This window comes from Macadamia integrifolia, unplaced genomic scaffold, assembly GCF_013358625.1.
Source record: "Macadamia integrifolia cultivar HAES 741 unplaced genomic scaffold, SCU_Mint_v3 scaffold404, whole genome shotgun sequence".
NCBI classification, from domain to species: Eukaryota; Viridiplantae; Streptophyta; class Magnoliopsida; order Proteales; family Proteaceae; genus Macadamia; species Macadamia integrifolia.
Genome location: NW_024870075.1, coordinates 70,569 through 81,922, shown reverse-complemented (window position 1 = coordinate 81,922; position 11,354 = coordinate 70,569). Strand labels below are relative to the sequence as shown.

The 11,354-nt window shown below is 37.3% G+C and overlaps 2 non-coding genes across 2 annotated transcripts; one reads left to right on the top strand and one right to left on the bottom strand.

Moving 5' to 3' along the window:
• Positions 1–900: 900 nt before the first annotated feature.
• On the bottom strand, positions 901–1,007 carry LOC122068531. The gene has a single exon (XR_006137151.1). It is a non-coding gene; the product is annotated as a small nucleolar RNA R71 (small nucleolar RNA).
• Positions 1,008–10,087: 9,080 nt separating this feature from the next.
• LOC122068532 lies at positions 10,088–10,194 on the top strand. The gene has a single exon (XR_006137152.1). It is a non-coding gene; the product is annotated as a small nucleolar RNA R71 (small nucleolar RNA).
• Positions 10,195–11,354: the final 1,160 nt, after the last annotated feature.

Here is an 11,354-nt window from a genome sequence, read left to right as displayed (position 1 = left end):
CCCGTAGCTACATTGATCCATACTCTTGTGGTTACATTTTAAATCTCAACAAGCTTTTGACGCCGTTGCCGGGGAGATAGTTTCATGTTATTTTTTGCTTTCTTTTGGTAAATCGGAGTGCTTTGTTTGCTTTGTTTTGTTTTTCCTTTTCTTTTACTGAATTCCTGAGAAGAACAACTTACAATAATAGTTGTATCGGTGGAGGTCACCATACTTCACAGTATGATAAAGACAGGTTTCGCCTTGTAGCAATACCTCAGGAATTGACCTGAGCAACCCCGGATCCCTGTCGATAAGCTCCCAAAAAGCCAAAAAATCAAAAAAATCAAAAAATTCATAAAAATCATAAAAAAAAAGTTTTGCTATCCATTCTTTTGTGCTTATCTTACTCTAGTTGTAGGTGGTTTTCTATTACATGAGTGTTAGGTGGGTACGTAATACGAAGAATCGGTTAGAAAGAAGAGATCCAATAAGTAGTGACCCTATACATTTGCTCTCTTTAAAACCCTTCAATATGGGAGACCAACAACAAAACCCTTCACCTAAATCTCTAAAAGATAGGTTCTACCCTGCTAGAACAGCCCAACCTTCCTGCATAGTTCTACCACAAGCCCAGGGCAATAATTTTAACTCAAATCTCAATACATCACTATGTTACCCCACTTCTATGGGTTGACCTCTGAGGATGCATACCTATTTCTAAGGGAATTTGAAGAGGTATGTGTTCTAATTAAGATCCAATAGCTTTCTGATGATGCTGTTAAGCTTAGGTTTATCACTTTTGCATTGAAAGACCAAGCTAAGAAGTGGTTGTATGGGTTACCCAAAAATTCTATAATCTCATGAGAACAGTTCACAGTTGTCTTCTTTAAGAAGTTTTTCCCAAGTCACAAGACCAATAAGCTTAGAAGTGATATCTTTCAGTTTAGACAAAAGCCTAGTGAGTCATTTTCCAAACTTATGGAGAGATTCAAGGATCTACTCCAAGAATTCCCTCACTATGGCCTAGACCTATAGCATTTATGTCAAATAATTTTTGAGGGTATTGATTACCCAACTAAACAAATGATAGAGTCTATGTGCCCTGAGGGATTCACATCCTTTACAGATGAAGGAAAGGCATGGGAATTCTTACTTGAGTTAGCTGACAAAACTCGTGAGTGGGAATCAACCCAAGAGAGTGAAAGAACCATAAGAGGAAAAGGATATTTTATGGATGGGATAGTAGCCAAGGAAGCCCATTTGGATAGCTTAATCAAGAGAATTGAGGCTATTGTTTCTAAAGAGCCATCATCAGTCAATTTGGTTAAGATTTGTCATTGGTGTCAGTCCCCTGGACATCTCCTAGAAGAATGCCCCAACACCTTTGAGGGCACTTCTAATGATAGTGTTAATGCCTAGGTATAATCCATATAGTAATAGTTACAATCTAGGATGGAGAAATCACCCAAATTTCTCTTGGAATCAGGGCAACCAAGCAGAGCCTTCCAGTTTCCATAATCAAGATCAACCTGGACTCCAAAGGCCTCCCTTTGCACAATAATCTTTTTTCCAAAATACTTTTCCTAGGTCAAATGTAGGACCTCAGGCTAGTTTTCCTAGGCCCCTCTCCTATCATCTTATCAGCAACCCCCTGGGTTTATCAACACTGGAGAGGCAAGTAGAATAAGTGACTTGAAAAAAAAATTTGGCCCTCCTCATGACAAGCCATCAAAATCTTACGAGATAACTCACTCAAGTTGTCTTAATTATGCGTGAGAGGGAAAAAGAAACTTTACCGAGTCAACCAGAGCCTAACCCTAGGCATCATCAGCCTGTTATTACACAAACATCAACTAATGCACCACTGAATATAGTACAAGGTTAGACCCAACAAGGGCCCTCTAACCAATGTAATGTTGTTTATGACCTTAGGAATGGTAGAGAGTACCAATAGAGCGTTCCTAAATCTTCCTCATCTATTACTCATGTTAACTCTCCTTCAGTTGAGGACACAAGTGTGCCTCTTGTTTCAGGTTCATCTGATGAACCTAAATATTTTTCTGAAACTAAAGATGATTTGGTTGAGGAAATCAAAAATGATTCTTCTGAACATGGGCAAATCCTTAACAGTCCTTATGTTCATCCTGTCTCATTTCCTAATCGTTTGGTAAACAAAAGGAAGACTGCTTCCATGAACAAAATTTTAGAAGTCTTCAAAAAGGTAGAAGTGAATATCTCCCTTTTGGATGCTATATCCCAGATCCCTGCCTATGCAAAGGTACTGAAAGATTTATGTACTCACAAACATATTACTAGTGCACCCAAAAAGGCATTCTTGGAAGGTAACATTAGTTCTATAATTACTCAGCCTATAGCAGCCAAGTATAAGGATTCAGGGAGCCCTACCATATCTTGTGTCATAGGCAACACCTACATTGAGCATGCCTTACTTGGCCTTGGCGCAAGTGTAAATCTTTTACCTTACCATGTGTATAAGCAACTTGGATTGGGAGAATTGAAAGCCACTGGAACTACTCTTCAGTTGGCAGATAGGTCTGTTAAAATTCCTAAAGGGATGGTTGAGGATGTCTTACTAAAGGTGGGGAAATTTATTTTTCCTGTTGATTTCATTGTGTTAGATATCAAGCCCTTCTCAACCAAGGATGAGATCCCAATAATTCTAGGAAGACCATTCTTGGCTACCAGTAATGCATTAATCAACTGTAGGAATGGTTTCCTAAGATTATCTTTTGGTAACCAAACTATTGAGTCTAACATGTTTAGGATAGGCAAACAACCACATATGGAAGAAGAGATTAATATGATTGAGGATTTTTTAGATTTTTCTGATGATTTGATTACCAACTTTGATATTAATTTTGGTTCAAAATTCCAAGAGTGTATGGATGAGTTGGATGATGATAGTGAAAATTTCTTTTTAAAAGTCTTGAGTCTTCACACACTTGTGGACCCCTTAGGACCCCCTTTCAATTCCATTCCCAAACCTTCTATAGTTGAGCCCCCTAAGCTGGATCTTAAAGAGTTGCCATCTAGAGGTATGCTTTCCTAGGGCCTGATCAGACTCTTCCTGTAATAACTTCTTCAAATTTGACTTCTAGCCAGGAAGAAGAGTTACTTAAAGTGTTAAAAGATAATAAGGAAGCCCTAGGTTGGACCATGACTGATATTAAGGGTATAAGCCCTTCTATTGTGCAACATCATATACATCTTATGGAGGATTCCAAACCATCGACAGAACCTCAAAGAAGAGTTAACTTTGTGATGATGGAAGCTATTAAGAAAGAGATCCTGAAGTGCTTAGATCATAGAATAATTTATCCTATTTCTGACAGTCAATGGGTAAGCCCAGTTCACGTAGTGCCTAAGAAGTCTGGTGTGACTGTAGTTTTCAATGCCAATAATGAACTAATTCCAACTCGTGTCCAATCTGGGTGGAGAGTGTACATAGACTACAGGAAACTTAATGTGGTAACTTGAAAGGACCACTTCCCATTACCATTCATTGACCAAATGTTAGAGAAGTTAGCTGGACATGAATACTATTATTTTCTTGATGGATATTTCGGCTATAACCATATCCCAATTGCTTTAGAGGACTAACATAAGACCACTTTTACATGCCCATATGGAACATTTGCTTACAGGCGTATGCCCTTTGGGCTTTGCAATGCCCCTGCTATGTTCCGATGATGCATAATGAGCATATTTTCTGACATGATCGAAAAATTCTTAGAAGTATTTATGGATGATTTTGTAATTCATGGGAATTCCTATTCTGAATGTCTTCATCATCTTTCTCTAGTTTTAAAAAGGTGCATATCTAAGAATTTGATTTCGAATTGGGAGAAATGCCATTTCATGGTTAAATCTGGTATTGTTTTAGGACATGTAATATCCAAGGAGGGAATTAAGGTAGGTAGAGCCAAAGTGGATTTAATTGATAATTTATCACCTCCTCAATCTGTTAAGGACGTCCGATCTTTTCTAGGGCATGCGGGCTTCTACAGAAGGTTTATTAAGAACTTTAGTCAATTAGCCCGACCTCTCACTTCATTACTTACCAAAGATCAAACTTTTGAGTTTTCTAAAGAGTGCCTAAAATCTTTCAAACAACTTAAGAAGGAGTTGACCAATGCACCCATTGTTCAACCACCTGTTTGGACTGAACCTTTTGAACTGATGTGTGATGCTTCGGATTTTGCCATAGGAGCTGTTTTGGGTCAAAGGATTAAAAAGTTGTCCACTGTCATTTATTATTCTAGTAGGACCTTAAATGATGCACAACTCAATTATACAACCATTGAAAAATAATTTTTAGCGGTTGTGTTTGCATTAGAAAAGTTTCGGTCTTACTTAATTGGTTCATTTGTGGTGGTGTATATTGATCATTATGCTCTCAGATACTTAGTTCAGAAGAAGGATGCCAAAGCCCGTCTCATTAGGTGGGTTTAACTTTTGCAAGAGTTTGATTTAGAAATTAGGGATAAAAAAGGAGTTGAAAACCTAGTTACAGACCATTTATCCTGGCTTCTCAATTCCTTGACTGTCAATTCTCCAGTTAACGAGAACTTTCCAGGTGAACAGTTATTTGCAGTGTCCAGTGAACCATGGTTTGCTGACATTGTCAACTTCTTAGTTTCAAGTGTGACTCCGAATCACTAGTCCACCCAAGATAAGTATATGTTTCATTCCCAGGTTAAACACTTTTTCTGGGATGATCCTTATTTGTTTAAGATATGTTCAGATCAGATTATCTGACGATGTGTTCCTGATCGTGAGCAACATTGTATTCTCTCTTTTCGTCATGATCATGCATGTGGTGGATACTTTGGACCTAAAAAGACTTCCGCAAAGGTTCTCCAATGCGGATTTTATTGGCCCACTCTTTTTAGAGATGCTTTTGATTTTTACAAGGCTTGTCCCGCCTGTCAGTCTTTTGGCCGTATCAATAAGAGGAACATGATGCCCCTCAACCGTATTTTGGTAGTTGAGATCTTTGATGTATGGGGCATCGATTTTATGGGACCATTCCCTAATTCCTTTGGGAATTTATACATACTTTTGACCGTTGATTATGTTTCTAAATGGATAGAGGCCATATCTTGTAAAACTAATGACCACAAAGTAGTGGTCCAGTTTCTAAAAGAGAACATTTTTCTCGCTTTGGTGCACCATGTGCAATAATTAGTGATAGGGGTACTTATTTTTGTAATCGTCCTTTTGAGGCCCTAATGAAAAAGTATGGGATCACCCATAAGTTATCTACCCATTATCACCACCAAACTAGTGGCCAAGTGGAGGTGTCTAATAGGCAGATTAAACAAATCTTGGAGAAAACTGTTAATCCTAACCGTAAGGATTGGTCCTTTAGGCTCATTGATGCCTTGTGGGCCCATCAGACTGCATTCAAGATCGATCTTGGTCAGTCTCCCTACTGTTTGGTATATGGGAAAGCTTGTCACTTACCAGTTGAGTTGGAGCATAAGGCCTTTTGGGCCATCAAGAAGCTCAACTTTGATTTGTCTGATGCGGGAATTCATCGTAGGCTCCAACTATTTGAGTTGGAGGAACTTAGATATGAAGCCTATGAAAGTTCTAGGATTTACAAGGAAAAGACTAAAGCTTTCCATGATAAGCACATTCTGCGTAAATCTTTTACAATTGGTGATAAGGTCTTATTGTACAACTCTCGATTGTATCTTTTTCTTGGTAAACTTAGATCCCGATTGGATGACCCATTTATTGTCCATAATGTATATCTCCATGGGGCTGTGGAGATTTTGAATCTAGGAACAGGGGAAATTTCGAAGGTTAATGGTCAGCATTTGAAACCATTCCTCGAGTTTCCTAATACTGGTAGTGAAGAGGTCATGGATCTCCATGAACCTCTTTACATTGATGATTAACTTTTAATCAGGTATGACCCCCTTGCATTGTCTTCGTTTTTAATTCTTTCCATGCATTGAGGACATTGCATGACTTAAGTGTGGGGGAGGGAAACCAGTTTCTACTTTTTCCACTTTGTTTTATTTGTTTTTCTTTTTGTTTTTTTTTTGAGCTTGCTAAAGGATGAAGTCCTACTTTGGCTTTTGGCTAATGATCATGCCATTCAGTTGCTTGATGTATTAAAATAAAATTTTTGACTAAGGTACCCATTTTGAAGGTATAAAAACCTTGTTTAGAAGAAGAAGCAAGCCTGTGTCTTGAGATGGGACTTTCTTTTAAAAAATAAAAACCCCTGTTTTATGGTGTTGGACCATATGTAAGTCTGTGGGTTCCTTGTACTTTTGATTTGGAGTTGAGATATTCTTTTTAATTTGGCATGGCTTGACAAATGCACAATTTTAAATGAAATATAAAATGTGGTATAAAGAAGAATAAGAGTTGATTCCCTTGGAACTAGACAGAGCATTGCGCCTTAGGAAGCGTGATGTCTTGATCAAAATTCGTTGGGAGGAAACTTCTGAAGGAACTCTAGCATCACTGTCTTTGTGGGCATATACAGAAAGTGAAGCTACATAGTAACTTGGGTGTCTGGTGTTTGCTCCACTATGTCATTCAGGCCAAAAGTAGTGGAGTTGAATAGAGTTTAAGCAAAAAAAAGGGAGAAAAAAATGTGTAAATGTCATTAATGCTTAGTAATATGTTTTGGGAAAAAACACTCCAACGCCTTAGTCATTGGTTCTCTATTTCTTCACAAGTGATTTTACTTTAAGATAAGGATGTTTTGGAAGAGACGAGGTGAGTTCCAAATTAAGAAATATGCTAGTGTCTGGAATTGATCAAGGGTAATAAAAGTTCAAGTGTGAGGGTCCCTTGTAAGAAAAATTATCTTTGCTCTGGATCGGTATGAGCCTTGTCTTTAGTCAAGGTTGGGATTTATTTATTCTGAATTTTAGATGTATATTCACTGCAAACACCCACGAGACACAACTCGTCCACTAGGATAACTTAGGAGTTTAAAGGCTTGTTGCACGTGCTAAATGCAACCGTAATTTCTACGAAAGTGAGTTAGGCTTTTTCTTTCATTTATTTATCTTGCTCGAGGACGAGCAAAAGTCAAGTATGGGGGAATTCGATGAGCACAATAATGTATGAAATCTTAGGGATATAAATGTACATTTTGCCCCACTTTGGATAGTACTACTTTTATTTTTCTTATTTTTTTTAGTTTCTAAGTCTATAAGAAAAAGTGCTTAAAGTGAATCAAGAACCAGTCCAAAGGTGGGACCCACTCATTGGTACCACATCCTCTCTCCTACAAAATCCTGAAGATTATTTTCTCTCCTTACCACCTCACAAGATCTTGAAGATGCTATATAGAGATTCCTTTCTGATTTATTCAAGATTGCAAGATATTGGTGAATATTGTAAGAAAAGAATAGAATTTGTTAATTTTGGAAACATATTCTCTCTTTCCTCACACAATATCTCAGAGAATGAGTATTTTTACCAAGATTTAATTTTATTTTATTCTCTTTCTTTTCTTAAAGAAGACTTGTAGAAGGAAGGAGGCAAGAAAAAAACCCTATAAAAGCCCTTTCCTCCCCCTTCCTATTTTATTATTCCCCTTAGTTTATGTTCTAGTATATGCTTAGTTTTCTTCTCTCTCTGATCAATGAATGACAAAGGGAAGTGGTCCTTTCAGGTTATTGCATTAAGTTTCCTGTAGTCTATACACACTCTCCACCCTGATTGGACACAGGTTGAAATTAGTTCATTGTTGGCATTGGGAACTACAGTAACACCAGATTTCTACATGAACTGGGCTTACCCATTGGCTATCAGAAATAGGATAAATTATTCCATGATCTAAGCACTTTAGGATCTCTTCTTAATAGCTTCCATCATCACAAAGTTAACTCTTCTTTGAGGTTCTGTCGATGGTTTGGAATCCTCCATAAGATGTATATGATGTTGCACAATAGAAGGGCTTATACCCTTGATATCAGCCATGGTCCAACCTAGGGCTTCTTTATTATCTTTTAACACTTTAAGTAATTTCTCTTCCTAGCTAGAAGTCAAATCTGAAGAAATTATTATTGGAACAGTCTGGTCAGGCCCTAGGAAAACATATCTCAAATTAAATGGCAACTCCTTAAGATCTAGCTTAAGGGGCTCAACTATGGAAGGTTTGGGAATAGAATTGGAAAGGAGTCCTAAGGGCTCCATAGGTGTGTGAAGACTCAAGACTTCAAAAAAGAAAGTTTCACTATCATCTTCCAACTCATCCATACACTCTTGGAATTCTGAATCAAAATCAATATCAAAGTTGGTAATTAAATCATCAGAAAAATCCAAAAAATCCTCAAGTATATTGATCTCTTCTTCCACATGTGGTTGCTTGCCTATTCTAAACATGTTAAACTCAACAGTTTGGTTGCCAAAAGATAATCTTGCGAAACCATTCTGGCAATTGATTAATGCATTACTGGTAGCCAGGAATGGTCTTCCGAGTCTCATCCTTTGTTGAGAAGGGCTAGGTAGCTAACACAATGAAATCAATAGGAAAAATGAATTCCCCTACCTTAAGTAAGACATCCTCAACTATCCCTTTAGGGATCTTAATAGACCTATCTGCCAACTGAAGAGTAGTTCCAGTGGCTTTCAATTCTCTCAATCCTAGTTGTTTATACACATGGTAAGGTAAAAGATTTACACTTGTGCCAAGGTCAAGTAAGGCATGCTCAATGTAGGTATTGCCTATTACACAAGCTATGGTAAGGCTCCCTGAATCCTTATACTTGGTAGCTATAGGCTGAGTAATTATGGAACTAATGTTACCTAACAAGAACGCCTTTTTGGGCACACTAGTGATATGCTTGTGAGTGCACAAATCTTTTAGGACCTTTCCATATGCGGGGATCTGGGATATAGCATTAAAAGAGTGATATTCATTTCTACCTTTTTGAAGACTTCTAAAATTTTATCCATGAAAGCAATCTTCTTTTTGTTTACCAAACGATTAGGAAAGGGGATAGGAGGAACATGAGGATTGTTAGGAATTTGCCCCTTTTAAGAAAAATCATTTTTGGTTTCCTCAACTAAATCATCTTTAGTTTTAGAAAAATTTTTAGGTTCATCAGATGAACCTAAAACAAGAGGCTCACTTATGTCCTCAACAAAGGGAGAATTAATAGGAATAATAGATGAAGAAGATTCAGGAACACTCTGTTGGTACTCTTGGCCAATCCTAAGGGCATAAATAGCATGACATTGGTTGGAGGGCCCTTGTTGGGTCTGACCTTATACTACATTCAATGATGCATTAATTAGTGCTTGTGAACTAATAGATTGATGCCTAGGGTTAGACTTTGGTTGATTAGGCAGAGTTTCTTTCTCCCTCTCATGCAAAATTGAGACAACTTAGGAGAGTTCTCTTGTAAGATTTTGATGACATATCATGAGTAGGGACATATTCTTTCCTAAATCACTTACCCTACTTCCTCTCCAATGTTGGTAAACCCAGGGGGTTGCTGATAAGATGATAAGAGAGTAGGCCTAGGGAAACTAGCCTGAGGTCCTACATTTGGCCTAGGAAAAGTAGTTGGGACAAAAGGTTATTGTGCAAAGGGAGGCCTTTGGGGTCCAGATTAACCTTGATTATAGAAATTGGAAGGCCATACTTGATTACTCTGGTTTCAGGAGAAATTTAGGTGATTTCTCTATCCTGGATTGTAAGTGTTACTATATGGATTGTTTTGATATAAGGTATTCACACTTTCATTGGAAGTGCCCCCAGAGGTGTTGGGGCATTCTTGTATGACATGTCCAAGGGCTTGGCACCAAGCACACATCTTAACCAAATTGACTGATGATAGCTCTCTAGGAACAATAGACTCAATCCTTTTGATAAAGCTATCTAAGTGGGCTTCCTTGGCTACTAACCTATCTACAAAATATCCTTTCACTCTCTTGGGTTGATTCCCACTCATGGGTTTTGTTAGCTAAGGTAAGTAAGAATTCTCATGTATTTCCTTCATCTCTAAAGGATGTGAACCCCTCAGGACACGTAGACTCTATCATTTGTTTAGTTGGGTAATCAATATCCTAATAAATTATTTGATATAAATTCCTTAAGTCTAGGCTATGATGAGGGCATTCTTGGAGTAGATCCTTAAATCTTTCAATAAGTTTAAAAAAGGACTCACTAGGTTTTTGCCTAAACTGAAGGATATCACTTCCAAGCTTATTGGTCTTGTGAGTTGGGAAAAACTTCTTGAGGAAGGCAACTATGAATTTCTCTCATGTGGTTATGGAATTTGTGAATAACCTATACAACCACTTCTTAGTTTTGTCTTTCAATGCAAAAGTGATGAACCTAAGCTTAATAACATCATCAGAAAGTTGTTGGATCTTAATTAGAACACATCTCTTCAAATTCCCTTAGAAATAGGTATGCATCTTTAGAGGTCAGCCCATGAAAGTAGGGCAACATAGTGATGTATTAAGATTTGAACTCAAAGTTATTGCCATGGGCTTGTGGTAGAACTATGCAGGAAGGTTGGCTGCTCTAGCAGGGTAGAACCTATCTTTCAAAGATTTAGGTGGAGGGTTTTACTGTTGGTCTCCCATATTGAAAGGTTTTAAAGAGAGTGTATGTATAGGGTTAGTATTTGTTAGATCTCTTCTTTCTAATCGATTCTTAGTATTACATACCCACCTAGCACTCATGCAACAGAACACTATCAAGAACTAGAATAAGACTAGAACAAAAGAATGAAAAATATATATTCTTTTATTTTTATGATTTTTGAATTTTTTTTGCTTTTTGCGAGTATACCGATAAGGATCCGGGGTTGTTCAATTCAATTCCTAGGGTACTACTACAGGGCGAAACTTGTCTTTATCATACTATGAGGCTTAACGACCTCCCCCGATACAACTATTATTGCAAGTTGTTCTTCTAAAAAATTCAATAAAAGAAAATAAAAAGCAAACAAAGCACTCCAATTTACCAAAAGAAAGTGAAAAATAACATGGAACTGTCTCCCCGGAAATGGCGCAAAAAACTTGTTTGAATTTTAAAAGTAATCGCAAGCGTACGGATCAGTGTATCTAACGGTTTGTACATAAGGAGAGCAGCCACTTTATTTTAAGCTTCTTTTAGTAATGCAAAAGTGTAACGATTGATTCTGTTGATCTACTTCTAACTACCATCATAACACAAATACATCTAAAAACGTCCTAACCAATACATGTAACCCTAACAATTCGTCATCTAGGAATTTAAATACTTAAGCCATGCAATTTAAAACAAATAATTGAAAGTAAAAGTGCTAAAAAGTAAATAAATAAAATAAAAAGGAAAAAAAGCTAGAGAGAAGCACACAAGTAGGTATCTCTACTTA